At 38.1% G+C, this 22,923-nt stretch overlaps 1 protein-coding gene across 50 annotated transcripts in view; it reads right to left on the reverse strand.

Annotated features, from left to right (window-relative positions):
* The window catches only part of LOC124180462 (calcium-activated potassium channel slowpoke), a 110,534-nt gene that overhangs the window by 79,923 nt on the left and 7,688 nt on the right, over positions 1-22,923 (reverse strand). The window lies entirely within an intron of this gene.

Raw genomic sequence — 22,923 nt, forward strand, 5'->3', positions numbered from 1 at the left:
ACTGAGGCCAAACGGTTCGCCAATTAGCACATTTTTAACGCCGGCTTGTTTCCTTCCGTAATTGTGCGTTCGTACTTACAAGCCCGCTCTTTTCACACTTTAATGCAACGAAACACGTGACGCGATATGATACGGTTATAACGCGCGGGATATAAACGTAACAAAATTATACACGTCATCGTCGCCGTATGGCTAGGGTGTCAAGAGTTATGTATATATATATGTGTGTGTGAGTGTGTGTGTGTATTTATTTAAAACGCTAACCGGGATATTTGTCGCGTGAAATTCTATCACAACCCCGTGCACGCCCTGCGAGAATATTTAATAACAACTTTCGTAAAACGCTACATTCGTAATTACATACCACGTTGATTGGTCGAAACGTTATCGCCATTTTCTAACAATTAACTAGAAAAATAACGAAGCGATCGAGGGTTGATTTATTTCACGTGGGCGAATTAACGAGGAACTGACTCTGCATTTGGAAGTCAAATTATAACGATTTCGATTTGTTGATATTGATTTTTCAGTGATTTTTATTTCAATATCTTGTACCTTGTGGTGTGAATTTTTTCAATCATTTTCTATCCTACCATCACCCGTTTATCATTTATTTTCATTGCTCTTCGAAAACAAGAAATACGAAAAAATCACTGCAAATCGTCAAGAATGCTTGAGATATCGTTGGAAATCAACAAAAAAACGATACGGCACAGACCTCGATAAATAAGATCAATGAAGTGAAACGGTAATTTAGCTTTCACCACAATACCGCAAATTTTGCAGGATTACCAACGACTTTTTCATATCGTTCCACAAGTGACTGGCAATAATTTTATTTCGCAGTTGTCTCGATCGATTCACCAGTTAATCCAAAGAATCTTTCGGTCATTTATAAGTCACCCTAACTTACAGTACGATATTCAATTGTTCTAAAAAAAAAACCATGTACAAATTCCTCTTTTGACCGGGCGAACTGCTAACAACAAGAAGAAGATGAAAAATAAATTAAGAATTATGTCAATCTCCGGGCCATGGCAAACAGGGAGGATCGTGGTAGGCCGACGCCGTTGACGACGATACGACGAGACGTCGACGTCGCGACGCCATGAAAGCCGACGGCGACGAAACTGCGTCGTTCTTTATACGCCGGATCGACTTGCCGCCGTGCAGGGGTCGAGGTCAGGTCAGGTCACGGATCCAGGGCTTCTTCGTCTTCCTCGTCGCCTGCTTCATATATATATGTATATATATATATTCTTCATCTTCGTTTCCAGCGGAAATTACCGTCGGCGGAGGATTGAAACCGGATCGCGATCCATTAATCAATCGAGTTAGTTTATTCGCCAATCTTTGTACAAGGTATACAATACACTTATTATCCATAATTCCTCGCCAAATGTTTTTCCCCCAAGTAAAATTTATATCAACCTTTCGCCGATTCGAATCGATTCACCGAAATGGCTGTGCGGGTATAATTTTATCATTCATACGTCCAAAACTTCTAAATATTTTTTTTTTTCTTACTGTCTATAATCGGGGTCGTTTCGCGTCCTCTTGTGATTAATAAAAATAGCCAACCTGATCGACGTCGAATTCGTTATATGTACGGAAAAGAAACGGTGAAACTCTGCAGATCGAGTGCCCGATTGCGCATGCGCGAGTTTTGTCGTATTTTCACGCAGGCTGACCACCTCAAGGTTCATTTATTAAACGTCGCTTTTACGGAGGTTATGTGAGTAATGCGAATTCCATTGTTCCCGGTTAAACAGTTCTCGAACGGTTGCAATTGCCGTGATTGGGAAACTCTCATTGTCGAATAACATTCGGTGGCAACACACGAGTATCAATTCGTCGCTCGAGACGCGAATAATTTGGCATCTCGTGCTCAGTTTCCGATTGAGTTGGCTCCCCTGTCCAGCAGATCGGATGGAGATATATACCGCCGCGGTAGGAACTCGCCGACCAATAGAGTTCGATTGTTTCGCGCATGCGCGTTCGGTAGGTAAGCCTGTCGATAACCCCGACCGTTTTCTATCGGTAAAACAGAAATCTACAAATACAATAATATATTGTTTGACCCGCGGCGGATCGCCCGGTTATTTGCCTTGCGGCAGAATTATAATGAAGGTATCCACGGGTGATATTCTATAATTCGCGGATCGTTTTGGCAATCCGGACGCAGCGTTTCGCAATTACAAAGCCTTTATAACAGCTACACGTATTCGTAGGTGTGACGTCGACTCAGGCTTGCCACCTTCTGTAATACCTTGGAAATATCGGTTCACGCAAATAGACTTTTAACCGCAGATTTGTTGTTCGTACATCAGCTCGCGTTCAATACGTGGCAATATACGACAGGCCTTAAAACCGCTTACACTGCGATTTCCCCAAAGTCCCGATGTGATTCCTCCGCGGTTTTCACCTCGGGCATTATTGCAGACGAGTATGTGTACGTCACACGTCTATAGGTGTACGACAAGTCATACGTGCATGTATATTAGCTTGTACATCTGCACTCGGATACGTGACTCGAAGCTAGAAATACCTTCGGGATTTCTGCGGAGCTGCAGCTGCACTTCAATGCATCAAAGTTATACCGCGGACACGCGACCTGCACAACCAATCAAACTGATCCCTCCTTCCTCTACACCGATATCGGTTCTACCTGTTGAAACCTCACGTCGGCTGACTATTCCGACCTCATCGTCACCCTGCCGCAAAGACCGACAAACATTTTGCAACGATGTTTCGTGAAACGCATTAAACCAGTTGAAAAATTCAGTTTCAACAGCTTGTAAGAAGTTCTGGTAGAACGAAGGGAATCGTTAAGATAACGGTTTGAACATCACCGTGGAAATTGCATATTCTCGACATTGAAACATCAAATCTGTTCGTTTAGTTGACTGCATTTTTTTGCAATTATAGATCGAAATCGGCCTTAACGTCAATGTGTTAATACTATCGTCGTTAAATTACACCAAAAGTAACTGCAAGGAAACATTTTATCGAACAACCATAATCAAAAACTACAGCGACACGTACCACAAAATTTATTTAATTTTCTTTAAAAAAAATTAGTATACTCAAGGACCGTTCGCAATAACCGCAACACAAAAATTTCTCTCAATAATTTCTAACATCGGTGTTCATTCTTTTGCAAATAATCGTAAAGCTTAATCAGATACATATGTACGGTATGTAACCTAAAATTCAATGAATACGTGGCTGTGTAAAAAAAGAGAAAAAAAAAAAAAAAATTAAACAAGAAGAAACAGAAAAAATCAAGTGTCAAGTACACGTGTAATTTTATTTGATTTTTTATGTTTTTCATAATTAACCGGTGTTCGTACCAGTCCCAGGTTTTTTATACGCATCGCGACACGCGCTTCGTTTCCGGCCACACGGTTCGATCGTTAAGTCGATTATGACAGCTATTAATTTTGCGTTTAAACTTCGCTCCCCTTCTCTTCTTTCCGAATTCCTTTCCCCGCGATTTGGTCTCTCGACATCTTCAAACGTATTATTTTACAGGGTGGTTCTCGAAGAGGTTATTTTCGAATTTCTACCGGCTCGCGCCACGAATCGACTCAAGATGATTCGAACATAATTCCCTCATTTTTCCAGATTCTTATCTCAACTCTGACCCGTGCCCCAAAGGGGGTGGATACCATTCAACCCTTTCAGGAGCTCGTCAAATCTACCCAACGGATTTAGATGAAATTTGATATAGATGGGTTTCTTGGGTCACTGATTACGAATCCGAACTCGAGTTTATAGAATTCAAAATGGCGGATCCGATATGGTGGGGCGTAATCCAAGAAGACATTTGATAAAATTCAATACGCGGGGGTTTTCGAGGCTGCCGATTACGAATCTAAACTCGAAATTACAGAATTCAAAATGGCGGTTCCAATACGGCAGTGTCAAATGACTTTTGGGGTTTTGGTCCACCGTATTGGATCAGAAACTTTGAATTTTCAAATTTTGAGTTCACATTTGTCATCGGTTACCCAAAAAACCTCTCTCTACCAAATTTCATTTATATCCGTTGGGTAGATTTGACGTGCCCCCGAAAGGTTTGAGCGAAGAAATCCACCCTCTTTGGTGCACAGGCTACAGTTAAGATAAAAGTCTGAAAAAATTATGGAATTATTTGTTAATTATGCGGATAGCCGATAGTAAAAATTCAAAAAATGCCTCTTCGAGGACCACCCTGACATAAACTCGAATCCGCGGATTCCGAATTATGTACACGGTGTACGTAGAGTACTCGCGGTGTGAACGGAGCTTGATCTTCACCGGCGAGGTGCGTGCGCGCCGTCAGATCAATACGTGTCTCGGTGGCGACCTCACCGTTGTTGCACACATCCGATGTCCCGCGTAGGTATGCGAAATGTGCAAAAAAGTGTGACACGAGCATTCGTCCGATTGCCAATGCGCGAAAGATTCTCACTTTTTGCGTGTCGAAATCCACGGCGATCAAACGCTCGTTCAAATTTTCAAACTTTCTCATTCCCATTGGCAGGTAAGTTACCTGTAAAATATAAATTCTTCGTCGCGTCCCAATTCGCGTTGATTAAAAAATCCGATTTCGTTTTCTGCGCGTTGATCAAATCCGAATTTGAGTCACGGAAGCTGATCGTTAACTGCGGATATATATATAATATATAATACATGTAGGTACACGTATACATGTATAGACACACCGTATATAAATTCGGCAGAAGGATACATTATTTCTGGCCAACGCGTTACGGTCTCACGAAAAATTATATATATACTATAAATACGAAGCGCATGAAAATATAAATAGAATTAAACCTGCAAGACCCCCCCTGCTAAGACTCATTTTCTCGATGCTTGCAGCGCTCTCCGATTAATTCTCTTTCTTTCCCTCCCTCCCTCCCTCCCTCATTCTCTCTATGTCTAGCTCTCTTGCCGAATTTACAATTTGCCAAAAACTTGTGATTCTATTATTGACTAGATAGAAGTACAAGACACGGAGTGCAGAGGTTTGGAAATAAAGGTTGTTCCCAGGATGTGTTTAAAGGTTCACCTGTTGACCGTCAAACTGACGTACGATGACTTGAACAATATTTGATGGTAAATATTGCGAGGGTTGAATTTTGACGTCACAGCCGAGGTAAATTATCGCCAAAGCCGATCAGTCATGCGATTCAGTTTTTTTCATTTTTTTTTTTTTTTTTTTTGTTTTTTTCATTGGCACGGAAGTCCGATTACACGTTTCCTGTGTATCTTTGCGACGCGGAATGGGGATCCGATGTCAAAAATTTTTTAAAACTAAAGACAACCCCTAAAATGGTGCGAAAACGGGACTGATGAATTATCATTTCAATTCAACGAGATTTATATGAATATTTATTTTGAGAGATTAAGATTTTAGGCTGATAAATAGGTGCAACCCCCAATACTATATATGTGCACCCCAAAGGAGGATAAAAACTACCCCTATGCATTGATTATTTGTAAATCTAACGGCAATTCTGAGATCTCTGTTTGTCAACCAATGAATTCCAAGCGTTTTTAGTACCTGTACGTTTACTATCAAATTTCTCCGCCAGCGAATTACATTTACGAAAACACGTTTCCGTTGCATATGATTGCTCATAACGATTATAAACAATTACGAATTCACAAAAAAATCCTAATCATTTCAAAGTTCGAGTATTTTTTTTTTTTTTTTATCTGAAAATACGAAAAAAAATCTCAGAACTCTGCGTGGAATGTAAAAAAAAATTGACAAAAGAAACACGAAAAATCAAAGGGTGCCATTATATTGACTTCTATGACTGAAAGAGTTAACCAAAAAAATGTGCTGGTAAACTGTCTGGATGATTATGATCAAGAGGGGAATAATCATTTTCTTATACTACACTTGCATCATGTATGTAAGAAATAAACAAGATACGTTAATAATCGTAAGCGTTACGAGTTCGGGCATGTTTGTCGTCCTCGAGAGGATAAGGATAGAAACAAAAAGTAGGATTGCTGTTCGATAGAAGAACCAGAATATGGAATTAAAAATGTGGAAGGTTCGAGTGCGGAAAATTGGATAGATGGTAAGTCGAAACACATAAAGAGAAAGTATAGAAAGGAGAAAAAACATGGAACAGAAAAATCGAGAACCTGCACAAGATCCTATATCATCGAGAGGAATTCCGACGACTCTGCATTTTGGCATTCTACGTTCCGACCTTTCTAATCTTTCACCTCTCCATTCGACTTCGACTTTCACCATTTTTAAATTCTATACGTCAAGTTTTGGCTTTTTAAAAAATTCTATATCGTTGCTCTTCGGTTTCTTCTTCTTTCTACGCGTATTTCCACTCCTTCGCAACCTCGAGATTGATCATTGGCTAACGGAGGCGAGAATCGATATCGTTTCGTAAACGCTGCCAGTAGCAGGAAGGCCTTCTCAAAGACTGCAGAGATCGTCGATTCCGCTTCGCCCCAATTCCCTCGTGACGTCGGCTTCGATAAGCCTCCGTCAAAAGCGTTCAGCCACGATTCCCAAATTGCACCGATGATAATGCATGCGGAGGACGACCGAAGACGCTACGACCGGTTGGTTCACCCCTTCGACTCTTGAACCACTACCAAATTATGGTGAAATCGCGATACCTGCATCAATGAAATCCTTGAAATTTTACGCAAATGTAACTATTTAAGCCAAACTATCGTCGTCGATGACACGTTATCCAGTTATTGCAAACATTCGCGTATTATGTTTGTTCGGTTTTCCACATTTACTCATCAGTCGAATGAGACCTTAACGTCAATTTATTTTTCTGCACCATCATCGAATCATCGCAACGAATAAAACTCCCACCGTTTTATTATACGAAGGAACTTTCAATCCTTTCAACCCTTCGCAAAACTATAATAGTTCCAAAACTCCGAAACTCATTTGTAGACAAATCGGTTTTGTTCGTTCGTTCGTTAAAATTTTTTTTTTCTCCTCTCTTTCTTTCTTTTCTTTTCTTTTCTTCTTCACTTTTGGCCAGATACCAAATTTTGTGTAATAGGTACGCGAGAAGTTCGCTTCTGTACCGTTATTATTCATCTCCTATAATCTCGGTTTTTCTAATAATTTCTCTTAGTTTTTTTATTTGTTTTTACTTTCTTTGTAATTCCATTATACCCATAATACATATATATATATATAAGGACACTTGCGTCGATTATTGTTAATTTCCTCGTATACATTGAACCATTTTATGTAATTGATTACGTAAAATTTGTCATGTTCAATACTATGTTCACATTGTAATCTCATTATTAATTTTCTGTAAGCGTGCAGTATATGAGTATAATACATAGGTGTAATGAGGCATAAAAATATTTTGATTAATCTTCGCATCTCTTCGATGCCGTAGACATATGTATATAATGTAAAACCATATATAATACGAAATACGTTCTATTTTCGTATTGACGTATTTCAACTAGGTGTTTTTACTTCTACGACATGCGATTGGATATAATTCCTTGCGTCATTTTCACACGTCAGGTATATTTCAAGCTCACGGGCAGGATCAGTGAACACCGAAATAAATAATTTTCACGTCATTAATATTATGTACCTATACACGCGTAAGCGAGCACGATCTTTTGAGCGACAACTCTTGAAGTGAAAAAGAATTTAAGAAGAAGAAGAAGAAGAAGAAGAAAAAATAGTACGATGGGGAAAAAATAAAAGAAACAACTAAATAAATAAAAACGACATGTCACAAGCAATGAGAAACGAATAGAAATCTCAGCACTCAGTTTCCTGGATATACGCCAAGTTGAAATCAATCTTTTGCGTTTAGGGGAGGGGGCTGAAAAAACCGTGTACATTATATATACACGTACGCGAAAAGCTGTAGAGTTATCATTAGTACGGGATAAACGACAAAGCCTTTTTATGTCAGCTTCGGTAAGTGACGGGAAGAAATTTTACATATCGAAGCAAAAGTTTTTCAAACGTAGCTCCGATGTGGGTAAATTTAACTAAATTGACTTGCAAAATTTTATCAATTGCAAACAAATTTTCTTGCTTCCAATCCGAGGAGAAATTTTTTTGTCCTTCATTGAACGTAACAAAAATTCATCCGTTAAAGTTGAATTTTAACGTTCTCGTAAAAACTCCAATAACTCCGGGCTTTCAGTTCAAGAAGAAATTTGTATTTAGGTATACAAAGACGTCGTATTACGGTGGTGAAATTCAAATATACGAAATCCCCGCTTCGTGATCGAAATATCTTATGGAAATAAAATTGGGAAAAACTTTGTTCGCTACTTTGAAATTTTTTAAATCATTGACGAGTATACCGAAAATAACGAAGAATACAGTCGTTTAATTCTTAGCTACACTCGACAGAACGATAATTTTATAAAAATTAAATTTTGAACGTTACTTAATATACGAACGTTTTCGTTAACGAATTTTATGCATCGGAGCTTTTAAGCAGAGCGTTAAATTGTCTAAAAAAATGTCCATTTTCCAACGGCTCATAAAATTTCGAGGAGTAACAAAAAGTCTCTTCCCCGTGTTGCGTTCCATAAGATAAAATAGCTCAGCCGCAAAGCGGACTGTCTTACAGTTGACATAGAAGCCTAAAATTTTCCGAAATTTAAAAAAATTTCTTTTACCAATTACAAAGCTTTTAAGCTCCTGGGATAGTAAAAGTTCAAAAACAACTCTATCAAAAACCACCCTAACGCATTACAGTATTCTATTTAGCAATAATTCACGATCCGAAAATATTATCGGAAAATCGTCATCGGTGTTGAGAATTTTTTATTTCGTTACCGCGTCAATTTTCTTCCACCGCATTTGGATTAAACGTGTATCGCGAAAAAGTTAAGGAGGATCAAGCGATTTTCATCATCGCTCAGCTAACAGTGCAGAGAGTTTCGGTGTATTAAACCTTACCACCAGCCGTGGCAAATCACCTCGAGTCGCGAACTGTAAGCTAAACCGAGTCAAGGCCTTGGCTCCTGACCATTTACCATTCCTACGTATAACCGTGCTGCCCCAAATTTTCCGCTCCTATACCTGCAATCTGTGTCAGCTGTTTCACCTGACCCTGCCTCATTTTTTACTTCGTTATTATGAATGTAATATTGATTATTTTTTTTTTTTTTTCCTCTTCCTTACCCCGCAAGCTGATTTCCTCGCCGCAAGTATTTGTTTCACGAATTTGGTAACGATTAATTATTTATAAAAAAAAAAAAAAAAAAACACAACGCACACACACAAACGCAAATGTTCCAAAAATCTGTACTGCTTTATATTTGTTGTTCATTTGTTTCGAAAAGTATTTCTTATTTTTTTTTTTTTTTTTTTTGCCCCCGTTTTCGGTATTTTTCTCACATAGTTGTAATTTTTGTCATTCCTTTTCATCGGTTTCTACTTAATTTTTCTTAATTTTCGTTTTTCTTGTTTTTTTTTTTTTTTGTCTCTTCTTTTCCTTCTCCCTCTTTTCTCACTCCTCTTATTTTCGCGCGGTTTGCGCAAGCACAACAAAATTTAAAAATATACCAAAGTATAAGTTGCGCAACCGTGTAAATATGTGTACAGGGGCGATACTATTTTTATTTTTAATTTTCATTCTTATTTGTTTAAATTAACCATCAGGCGTACGATATTTTCTCACCACCGAAACCTGTATATAGTAAGATTGATTTTTTCTACAAAATTCAAGGCTTATTCATCGGCGTTAAAAAGAGAAACTTAAAGTTTACAAGTAACAATTGAAAATTTACGTTATTATTCGATGTACGGAATGAAAGTTTATTTATTTAATTACAAGCTCAAGAAGAGGAGAAGATGTTTCCGTTCAACTGCGATTAATCGTTAAATTTTAAATAAAAGCGATCCGAGCGCAAAACTGAAGTTTGTTTAATTATCGTATACAATAAATGTTTCATAAAATGGGTAATTTCTCTTAAGATTCGAAACATCGTTCTGATTTCGACAAAAGCAAACTTTGCCCGATAAAATTCTTTTTATTCGTTCCTCTCTTCAAGCTGCGTGGAAGAAATGAAAATTTGACATCGCCGGAAAAACCGAGATCGAAAATTCGCGTCGAACGGTGTAATTGAATCGATGAAGCGGCGAGTACGACAACTGAAATGAAAGAGTCGAAATAATAGAAAAGCGGGGCTAAAAGGAGAAACATAAATAAGAAAAAAGTGAATCCAAATATAAAAATAAAACCTCGAGTGCCAGAAGCTCGCGTGGCGGATAAGTCGAGCTTAAGTCACAGTCACGTGCTGCTCGTGTTGCCGTTCTCTGTTGTCCAGCATTTCACCCGGCGTAGGTATAAGTAGGTGGTTACACGTGTATATATATATACACAAAATACGTATATTCAAAGAGTGAGCCATCCTTGAAAGATCGTGGGCGTGCTAAATGATACGCGCATAAATTTCAACTCACGCCCGGGGTCTACGCCCCCCGTGAACAAAAATATATATCTGATACATTGAATTTTCGACACCGTTATAAGGCACGACCTATAAAGTGAACTAACTATAATAGGCTCTCTTGAAATGAAAAGAAAATTTATATCTCGAGTGGAAAAAGAGAACAAACATTCTGTACAAAGTTGAGCTTTTTGACAGGTTGAGTTCGTTTGATTTTCAATTTTATATATATGTATATATGTAAAAATTGGGGTGAGAAAATAATCCAAAAATTGCTATCATCGTTATTATTGTTATTATTATTTACCACTGTATTACAATATAATTTCTTTAAACAAAGCGCGAGAAGGTGATTTTATGACAGAAACTTATATTAATATCTGCATCGCACGGTAAGTAAAAAGTTAAAAATTACGATCAAGTTACTGCGAAATGTCAAATCTATCTCGGAGTGGGTAATTTTTTTTTTTTTTCCATTCCAACTCAGGTGGTATACACCTCCGTGTATAAATAACGTACGTTACACCGAATAATCGTACCGACAAATCGAACGTAATATTACACCTTGCATTGTGCGTAAAAAAAAAACAAAAAAAAAGATTTAAAATCTGATTGTACGTACAATATAAAATCATAATTACGCAACACGGCATGTGGAATCTCATTATTGTACGACACGTACTGAAATAATTCTTATTGGTATTTGTATTCATTTATTCGTTTGTTAATTTTTTTTTTTTTGTCCGAGCGCGCGACGTTTGTTAAAATAAGAACCACAGAAATCGGCACTTTGTTTCTCGAATCTCGAGAAAAGAAGTCAAACAGTGAAAGAATAATAAACTTTGATGCGAGATGTTGTAGCAGCGAGGATTAATTAATTACTATTAATTATTATTGTTGTTGTCGTTGTTATTGTTGTACCGTCATCTTTGCATTATAATGTAGTACAGAAAATTCCACGTGATCCATTGGCAACCGGACCAACTCGGTCGTGTATATATATATATATATATATATATATATATATATATATATATGCATATACGTCCTAGGAATGGGTAAGTTGGGTATGGTATGTTGTAATATAGCGCGATGACGTACTTTGTGTGTGTTTTTCTACAATACCGATTTACGCATGCATGCACGCGCAATACCCCTACCACCAGCGTAAAATATGAAACAATATGTAACGTGGAAAATTGGCAAAAAAACGACGAGGCGCGCGTGTCAAGTAATACGCCGGGTCGCAATTTGCCATCAGCGGCAACGTGTACGATATATAACGTCGTGCATACGTACGCTGTACGTGTACGTACGTATCATCATTATTGTTGTTATTATTGTTACTATTATTATCGTTATTATTATACCCATGCAGAGGCTGTACCTTTATGTACGCGTCTATAAATAAAACATAGTGCTCTCTATTTAGCGTGTGAATATGTATATCAGTCGAGGGGGTCTCTCTCGCTCTCTCTCTCTCTCTCTCTCTATCTATCTCTTCGCGACAACAGTTAGTAACGACTAACCGCAAAAGCTCTTACCGACTATTTATAATATACGGACACCCTCCCTCCCTCTCTCTCTCTCTCTCTCTCTCTCTCTCTCTTTCTCTTTCTCGCTCGCTCTTTTTCTCTCTGCCAACGTGCGGCAGTTATACAGATCCTAGGCTAAGCCTCCCCGGTACTTTTGGGTCCAGAGTAACGCCAAAGAACCCTGTTTCGTGGATTTCAATATCAGACGCGTCAAGTCGATATGTTGTATTACGTAACGAGGAAAGTATAACCGGGAAAAATTTACCACACCGAATTTCTTGATACCTACAATGAGAGAAATTTTTAGTTCCGGTCCTTAACTATTTTCATTGTTTTAACATAATCGAAAAATATAGTTCTGGGTAGAAAATGAAAATTAGTTTTCTAGCTGTTAACGGAAAGTCTGGTATCCGTTGCTGTTCTTTATCATTACGATCGCTGTTGATAGATTTTCTTGCAACTGTTGCGAAAATTTAACGCTTGTGCAAGAATAAATTGAGGCTAAAGCCTCGTTTAACTAGAAAAGTAGAGTAAACCTAACAAACTGATTTTGCGTTGCGATAACCAAAAAAGGATCGACGATAGCGAAAAATGGTTAGGCGTAGCTCGTTTTTCCTAATTCCAACGATATTCAAACAGTTTTCTAACGATACCAGTTTTACTCAATTTTTCTAGATACCGTGACAAATGAAATTCTTCCCAGCGTGACATGGTGCAAAATCGCAAAATACTCGTCGATTTCTTCCCGAAACACCCTAATGTTATCACATATATATAACAGCGCGGCAGCTTGCGAGTAGATAAAACGCTAGGGAGTCTTCTCATCTCGAGTTGTTTGTTTTCGGTAGTTTTACACACGTATACAGTGGAACTGCTTCGGCACTCTGGCCGCGAACCGTATACACGCGGAGAATGATCTCTCTCTCTTTATCCTCTTGATATCCGACAGGTTTATGATCTCCCAGAAGCCCACATACGTCCAACATACACTTATACCATATACACTAAATATTTTATACATACAGTTAAAGCACATCAGTGACGGATGGAAAGAATAGACGGTCGGACACCTGTTTCCTTCTAAACGCGGCGGGTATGTTTGTTATTTCAGTTTGAACTTCATTAGATGTATAAGTAGGTTACGTACGTAAGTAGGCGAAACTCGGAAATCTTCTCCAATATTTGTTTTAGGCAAAGAAAAAAAAGTGACAAAGTCATTTTGCCGACTACGGTGAATGCGCGACATTTTTCTCATATATGATTAAAAAAGATTTACAGTATCGAATATAAAAATTTTACTGTATATATATATATACGAGTAAGGAAATATGTTACGTGAATAAGAAAAGCAAAAGAAAAAACAGAATCATGTGTAATCATCCTTAATCATCAGTGATTTTGTTTTTGTCTTTAACGATCAACAAATAAGACTATCTTACTGGCAAAATTTTCAAATTTCATTTAATTAACGTCAAGGTTTAAAATTGTTTACGATTGTTATAATCGTAACGACTACTACACGACAGCAAATTATTATATTGATTAATAGAAAGGGAAGTTTTCGTGATGAGAACGCGATTACAAAATCGCTAAAATAAGGGGTGCACGTTTTTTCTTCTAATTGCTTTTCTTCCGCGTGAAAAACCGAAGAAAACGAAGCTACGTAAGAGAATCGATTGAAACGTCAAACGGCTATATATTTGCGATCAATTAAGGCCGCATGATCGATCGCGAGCTGGTCCAGGATATCGGATACCGTGCGAGGGATCGACGGTCGAAAGTACGAAGACGGATCGAGGATACCGGATACCGGATAGAAACTGCGAAGGATTTCCAGAAAAACGGTCTGCGTTAATAAAGAGCGAGGCGAAGATATTACAGCGGATAGTGAGAGAAATAGCGAGAGAGAAGGAAAGAGGAGTTGAAAAATAAAATACGCGTGTGCAAATATCGGCGTGAAAACTTTTGCTCGACGATCCGACGATCCGCTTACTTTCATATATTACGTAAGTTATCCCCACCCCCAGTCAAAAGTCAAAACTGCGACAATGAGAAAAGTTTCATTTGTTACAGTAATTAAAATAGTCAAGGACCGAGCGTTAACCGGAACTAAAAATTTCTCTCGGTGAAAATTGTCTAAACAGCCCGAGAATTTCTTTCAATTATATCAGAAGCACACTCCATGCCTCTTACCTTGTTTCGTTTATTGTTTCATATCCTCTATTTTCAACTTATGATCCCCATTTTGTATTTTGGCAGAGTAGCACGAGTTCGATAGCGCAAAGTTCACAGATGGTGATCATATATTTTTCACACAAATTTGTTGTACATTTTATTTCAAACGTTTCCGTCTGTCGTGTATTTTCTTTTCATATCTCACCGAAGTTCTCCTTAGAAGGCTCTCACAGTTCCAGGACATTCTGTTAAACAAATGCCTCTCTCTCTCTCTCTCTCTCTCTCTCTCTCTCTCTCTCTCACACACGCATGTCCTCTTTGTAAACGTCCGGTAAGCTTGACCAATATTGTCATGGATAAGATAAACCATCAAATCCATCTATCTGTCGGTCTCTGAATTTTATACGACTGTATAAACCTCGAATATCTGCATCTCGAAAACTGACAATGAAATCCATTCTGTTACAACTAACGACGTCGTCACGTGACACCGTGTAATTACAGTGTGCAGGAAGCGTCGAGCACCGACCCGACAATTATAGGGGATCCTAATTGTCCGTGTTACAATACCCGCGGCGGTTTCCATACAGAGAGAGAGAGAGAGAGAGAGAGAGCGGGAGAGAGAAACGAATCTTCGCGTTCCTCCGAGCCGTGAATAAGAGGGCAATGCACATATAAGAGTCCAGACTCCTAGACGCCGGGCGAATCGCGTCAGAGATGCGAATTTTCCCTCTTGAACTCTGACTGCCAGAGCTTTTCGCCGACGTACGATTTTGCACGTGTACGAAGGGGGGAATTCCATGCGGACCCGACCGACCTCTGACCCTCACGATTTCTGATCTTGGTCGAAAATCAAACCCGTCTCCAAAAGTGACATTAATTTTATTTACATTTCTTTGGCAAAATCTCGTATACTTAGGATTTTTCAAACCAATATGTCTTTGGCGGTTATTTAATAACTTGAAATCTTCATTGATTCAACCTGGCAATTTTGCTCAAATTTGTTATTCAACTGCTCGATTATTTGTAGATATATATATAAAGTGATTTTGAACGGGACTTTGTTTTTGAATTCTCAAAACATTCTCAGAGACTGTATTTTCTATTCCAAACGTTTCAAAACCGGGTGCGTGATAGGCCTGGTTTTTCATTTTTTCAACACTATTATTTTTTTTTGTCAAGTCGAACACCGTTTGAACGGTATGAAAATTCCAAAACAATTTCTAAACTTCTATTCTTCACTTATGTTAGAACATATCTAGACCGGTTTCATAAACGTGCGAATTTTGTCCAATTCTTTGGCTCATTCACCTTTTTTTTTTCATCAACTTCGCAATGAATATGATCTAAAAATATTCCACGTGAGGAATAATGTTTTAGTTGATGAAAGAAAAGTAAAAGTACTAAAGTAAAAGTAGAAAAATATCAGCCTATCATGGGCCCGGACTCGGAAATGTTTGGAAAGAATGTCTGGTTTTTGAGAATTTTGCGAAAGGTTCTTTTCAAAATAATTTTAAATACTTGTAAATAATTGAGGAGTTGAATAAAAAATCAGTAAAAATTTACGGTACTGTTTCAGTGCCTGGGAAAACTGTGGAAGAAATTTTTTTGGTTTAACTCGTATTGAATTCCCCATATATATATATATACACAATATGTTTCTTCCATCCCCTCCTTCTTTTTAAGTGTGTAGGTACCTAACTCCTCGCGTATTCTTATCCGTATATCCTTCACCCTATCCAGCAGTTTCGCCGATTCCCCTCGGGACGTTGATCCAGCCGATAGACGGGCTACTCCGGACTTGAACGTCGAGAACGTTCGTCAGGAACGCATCGTAAAAAGTCGAGGATTATTTGGAGAAAAATTCGACGGTCCGCGGTTAGAATTTCCGAATGATAAAAAAACGGTAACGATAAGTCTGACGGTTAAAGTTGAACATTTCGTACTTTGACCCGCGCCCAAGGAGATGACAAGGCAAAAAAGTATCGCTTCCGTATAACCTAGCTGCGGCAAAACTCTTTGAAATCTGCTTCGAATGAGAACCGTTTTTTTTAGCGTCGTATTTACACGTATGTGCAAACCAACTGCGAGACGCGTCTCGCTGGTCAATAAAATGTATCGAAACGACGACCGTTCCCGAGTTCAACAGTCATACGAGTGAGTTTTGTTCGAAAACCGAGGACTGGCCATTAGCCAAATGGGCTAACGACTCCGTCGACCGAGAGAGAGAGAGAGAGAGAGAGAGAGAGAGAGAGAGAGAGAGAGAGAGTCGAAATGTGAGTATAAATTTTAAGTTGTAACGATACTTTCCTAATATCATTCTCGTTGCATGGACACAAGGGTGGTCGTTAATTTCCAACGCATACTTCTCACCCCCCGGTACCGATGGATAATAACGAAAAAACGGTGTGTCATTTGTTTTAGATTTTTAGGCTTGATTGGAAAGGGTGCCGGAATCGATTTGAAATTCAATACACAAAATAAAAAAAAATAAAAAAAAAACCTCATTCTTAGAGTAAAAAAGAAGCGAGCTGTTGTCCGATTCATTGATGTTTGGTCGGAGATAATGGGAAAACAAAGAATTTGAAAAAAAAAAAAAAACGAAACAACTTGGGCAGAAAAATGTATTCCATGGTGTTCTTATCGCGTTGCAACGTTAAAGAGACTATATTTGTTCCTATCTGTGGTACAAAAGTTAAACAATGTTAAACGGTGCTCCCGGAGATCGGTTATAGCAGCTTTGTAAATTATTATTTTTACAAGTAAGAAGTACGAGTGCGAAGCTCAATCTCACCCCAATGTGTGTATAAATTTTCATATCAATAAATTGCAACGTCTAAAATCGCATTTCTCTGCCTCCTGACCTTGGTAATTTTTATAAATTGACCCCGCATCGGCTCCAGAGGTTTCCGTACTTTTTCCTCACCCTGTGCACGAATCTCCTCACGTAACTCGCATTCAAAGGCAAGTCGTACCGCCTCGATATTTCGAGAGACGAGAGTGGATGGCGGAGTGAATTATTGAATGAAGGTGACGCGAACGGGGGGGTGGGGGAGGAAGAAGAGGTGGATATCTAGGTCGACCGACGGCCGTCGGGTCACCTGGTTGGACGCCTGCTAAAGGTTAAATTCCAATTATAGCGGGCAGCTAAATAGGCGCGATTACGGCTATAAGCGAGCTAATCCGTAGACTGTGCACCACCACCACCAAGGATGCTGCATCGTCCCCCGATCGTTCCGATTATATTTCAACCCTCCACCGCCCTCCTCGACCCATTGTGCAGCCTCTCGCGATTCGATGTACAGATATACCGATTTTTTCACGACGAATCGACGCCGCGTAGCCGAAGAGATTTCACGCTGTGCTAGAAATTTTTATTAAAAACGAACACAATCAGATTCGATTTCTCTCCAATCAACGTATTTCTTCGACGTATGATTTCTCCACGTTCCGACAAATTTTTAAATATTCTTCTTTTTCTTCATCGCAGACTTGTCAAATATTTCAATGAACAGTTCAGTTGACAATCATTAGCGACGCTCATTTTTACTTCCATCGGCCGTGGAAATTTATTTTATCTTACAAAGGACGTCGTACGTAAGGACCTGTTACAGGTTCGTCCGTACAAAAAAGAAACTAAAAAAAAAACAAGCGTAAGCTGGTATTTGAATAGATAAATTTTTATTTTTAGCAAAATAACGATTTTACGTAACACGAGTAGAGTGAAATATTTACTATCGATGATGACGATATTTCGTTTTTTTTTTTTTTTTTTATTCTTCGTCCAAAACAACAAAATATTGTCAAGATGTGAAAAAGTTAATTTCTCACTGAAAAATAATAATAATAATGATATAATAATTGAAGTCGTTGCAGGTCTGAAATCCGTTTAGCCTTACAACGTAACCGTGCTGCAGGGATTTAATATTACAGACATGTGACAAAATGGTCAAGGATGCCCGAGTATAGAGGGAAAAGCATTCACTGACCTCTGTTGCATGATCTTGTAACGGTAATATATTGTCCAATTATAAAAGACGATTTTATGCATATTTCTACTTTGCCCTAGCTCGATCGATTCTTTTTTACAACAATAATCAGCAGCTCAATCGCACGGACGGAATAAAAAATGTAACGTAGATTTTGTATCCGTTGCATTGAATATACGTAGCATGTTCGTAACTCTTACTATTAGTTTTGTAACATTTTTTATCGAATTTTTAAATATTGCCACAATTGCTGTAGATTTAACCATTTCGGTCACGCGTTTTTCCACTCAATATTTTGGCCGGAATTTTGTTAACCAGGGATTTTTCGGGTCGCTGATCACGAATCTCAAGTCAGAATTTGACAATTCTCTAAATCCAAGATGTCGGATTCAACGCAGCGGGTGTAAAATCGAAAACACTATCGAAACTTGTAACCCGAGAGTTTTTTGCCTTGCGCAAGGCTGGGACGCGAAAATTTTCGACTGTGACCGAAAGGGTTGAGCCGAAAAAATTTCTGCCCGTGTATTCGGCGCGTGAGATGTAAGATTTACGATATTTGTATTTCCTCTAAATTTTGACCCAGCTTTTCCCCCGAAATCTTAAAATCGCTGGTTCGAGGCTCGGGTAAATCCCGAATAAAATTGAGGAAAACACTACGGATGATTGAATAATACGGTCTTCGTGCAGGGAGCGATAATGCTGAGAAGCCGGAAAGAGCCAAGAGAGTCTCGGCAAAGCGTCGCGGCGCCTCTTCTTGCCAACCTACAAGCCGTTCATATATTGATCTGTCTCTTGGCCTCACGTGCGGAAGAAACCAAACAGCATCTTACACGTTCCCCCGAGATATAGAGACACACGTACGGCCGGCTGATACCGAATTCTACGACCTCCGACCTCTTATTTTTATTCGCTACGCGATGGCCACTGAGATAAAAATAATCGTAGCGTCGATTAATCGAGTCGAAGAACAATAACCGCGAGTAAAAATTAAGTAAGACACCGAGGTTGCGTCGTTCGTGGGAGTGAAAAACAAGAACCGATTGCAAAAAAATAATCGATTTAATGTAAAGATTATTTGATATAAGATCGATTATTTCTGGTCGTTCCGAAAATTCGTCACCGCCAAAAGCGTTCAAATCCGCGATCCTGATCAGAAACCGTCACCGGAGACGCTAGCTGCTCATTGATGGCGTTTCTAGATCCATAAAACCTCCACAGCTTTAGAATCCAGCTTTCCGGAAAGCACCTAATTGTCGACGGAATTGAAAATTTTATACGAAAACATAAATTTTCAACTCTAAGGAGCATTCCAATTTTTTTTCTTCTTCAAACTTTTCCAACCGCCTCGGTGCACCCAGATCGACTTTCATGACGATATCTTGACAATGATTGCGAGATTTTTTGAAAATTATGAAAACAATTGTAACACAAATTGTGTGGCCAAAACCGAAAATATTCTTACAATTTTTTGTCAACTATTCAAATAATTAACAAATGTTTTTTATTAATGTCGGTTTTTTGTTTTCTTTCCAGAGTTTGTTATGTCTTCCCGAATACAACAACGAACTGCGAATTTCAATGAAAGTTCAAAATTGAAAAAACAAAACAACCAAAAAAAAGTGACGTTCATTTTTTAATTTTCTTTTAATTGTTAATTTGAAATGAAATGTACAGATCGTTGTTGCATTAAGGAAGATACATTTTACCCTGCATCTTCGAAATAAAAAAAAAAAAAAATACAGATCGAAATGACTAAACAAAATTTGAAAATTTTCCTGCTGGAACAGCAATGCAAAAAAATCGCGGACCAAATCTAAGAGATCGTAGTAGAATCGAGGTGGAATGCCCCGTATAAAATAGAAGCCAAGGACCGAGTCTGATTGTGTGATCCCGACAGCGCACCGTTCGAAAAAAGAAATGTGAGAAAGAGGAAAAGAAGACTGAAGGATACCAAATTTTCAAGAACTAATTTTCCTCGGGGCTTATGTAATACATATGATAACACGTACAGCGTAATAGCTTAAAACTTTCCCTGTGGGAGTAATACCGAATCCTTCGAGTCGAGTTTTGGTGCTGTTATAAACGCCTATTTATGATTCCCAGCCGCGGTTTGGCCGCAACGAAAAACGCGATAATTTGCGTGTTACTTTTTCTTTCTAATTCTTGTTTTTTTTTTTTTTTTCTTCTCCTACTTCACGCCGAGACCGCAGCTTAAATTTTGTCTCAGCAAGTTTTTGCGCGGTCTGAGGAGAGTTGTTACCATGCATGTATACATGGTGAGCCAAAAAAAAAAGGGACGGTTTTTTTCAGCGTGAATAAAATGCAAACGTGTCGACCGATTTTCGAAAACTTTATTTTGTTTGAAAGTAGAAGAACGAATCTTTGAAAATCTGATATATCTTGATTCGTTATTGAGATACACGCTGGTTGAAAAACATGTTTCGAAAAATTCACTCGGAGATTGAAATAAATTAATGTTACGTAATGTTCGATTCAATTTTCTTCCAAAATTCTGATTCAAAGATTATTTTCCAACATTTTAGAAACTCTTCGAGATTTTCTTGTAAATCTAGAGTCGAAACACGCGTTTCAAGGTTAAAATTTTGTTTTCCTGACATTATCGAAAAAGTTTTTTAGATCAGATTAGAACGTTTTAGATTTTTTAGGGAATTTTTCACTGATCCGTGAAGGTTGAAGTCACATTTTTCAGATTTTCGTCAATCGTATTGAAGTTAGTAACGTTATCGCAACGATTCGTGCCGAGAAGAAATCGTTATTTCGCGATTTTGGAATTGTCTGAAATTCAGTAAACCGTAATAAAACAAAACACACTAATGTTACCGTAAATGGTGAACACGTTGAACCGAGTAAGAGAATTTCACTCCCCTCATTTGCTTTTTTGCGTTGATCATATTAATTGCTAGAAGACTTTAAAGTATTAAAAATCAACGAAATAAATTAAAAGCACGGTGTATGTACAGTTTGTATATATTTTTATTTTTTTTTATTTTTTTACATGAATTGAACCAAAATAAATAAGTCCTTGAATCGTAATTTAAGCTGGAAATTAAGTTGAACATTCTTTGACATTAATTTCTATCAGTCTCCCAACAATTTTTTCGACAGATCCGATTTTCAAGAGCGTGTATCTCAGCAGCTAATAAAGATTTGTCAAATTTTCAAACGCGACACGAAAGATTCATTCTTCTAGTTTCAAGCGAAAATAAAGTTTTTGAAAATCGATCGACGCGTTCGGATTTTATTCACGTTTCAAATCGGTCTCATTTTTATTTATTTTTTTTCTTCTTTCCCATTTTGTCCCACCGTGTATATAAATAATAATGTATTTACAGACCGCAGCTTGTTAAACGTATTAACAACCGCGAGACGTACAATATAAGCGGTTTACACGGGTATTTACGAACCCATGTGTATATATGTACATAAATACGTATTACATGTAAAATAAATAATTCTTATTTACCGATAATTTCTTCCTTTTCTTTTCCCATCTCTTTTTCTAATCCTAGAACATTCGTTTCGCGGCTATTACGGGGTCGCAGGTGTATTACAATCTGTAAGACTCTAATGTCTAGAGCCTAGGACTCTGGAAAAATATCGCCTATGTGTACCTGTGCGTGTCTTACTGGTCGATAGGCTAAAGCGATTTTCCGTTGTTTCCATGTCAACGGTAAGGTTCATAATTATAGTATGTCTACCTATACGTATACGTGATAATATATTCAAAGTGAATAAGTGCACGGAATGTGCGTGATCACAAAAAGAATTCCGTACCACGTTGTTCAAATGGTTCGTATACAATATATATTGAATTTAGAGATAATACAGAGAATTTAATGCCCTGCAAGAATGTGCTTGGAAATTTTTTTTAATTCAAACGGTTCGATAGTTACGGCATTTTTAATGAAAACCTTAATATTGGTATGAAATTTTTTTTTCTCTCACCCCTTGAATTGACTTGGAATACGAAAAAATGATTTTTAGAAGTGACATCCGCTGTTAATTTTAATGTTATCCCGTGCCCCAAAGGCCTTTTAACCCCCCCCCCCCCCCCCCCCATAGCATAAATTATTTAAAACAGACGCTTTTATGACACAGGTTTCAGAATACTTCCAAATTAGCGGTGTGTTTTTTACCTTCTGTTAAATCCATGATTGACGCCGCGTACCTTCCTCTTTACTATTCTCGCCTCTAATCATGTGCCTTGGACGCTTTCTGGTTGGTGCAAACACGTCACTCACTATCACTGAATTCGTTATCGTTGATTTCATTTAAAACTTTTGTACTTTGCATTTTTGCAGGGGTTTGTTAAATTTTAACAGCTAATCTGCTCCGCAACAGCAATTATGAGAATCGCGACCAACTCTCGTGGCGTACCGATAGAAACTAACATTCAATTACGACCTTTACATTACGATGTTGTGTTCACGAGCCTGGCTCGTGATGTTTATGTTTGGACCGACTCTCCGTTCACGAGCCTGGCACGTCACATTCATGTTTGGGTCAAAATCTTCATCGCGACTCAGACTCGTTAAAGTACGGTAAGGGGTTAAAGAAGTTGAAATCGATTTTTTTTTCTTTTAACAATTTGCGTATAAACAATGAAATAACATTGCGTGGCAACTTAAACCAATCTAAAAGTAATTTTACCGCATTCCCCACATTTATCTGAATTTCTTAAGGTGATACGGGCATTGGAGCAATGTAGAGATAAAAAGCTGAATTTTTGACATGTTATTAATCGCTAATAAACACGTATAAAATAA

Source organism: Neodiprion fabricii, chromosome 4 (genome assembly GCF_021155785.1).
Source record: "Neodiprion fabricii isolate iyNeoFabr1 chromosome 4, iyNeoFabr1.1, whole genome shotgun sequence".
Taxonomy (NCBI): Eukaryota; Metazoa; Arthropoda; class Insecta; order Hymenoptera; family Diprionidae; genus Neodiprion; species Neodiprion fabricii.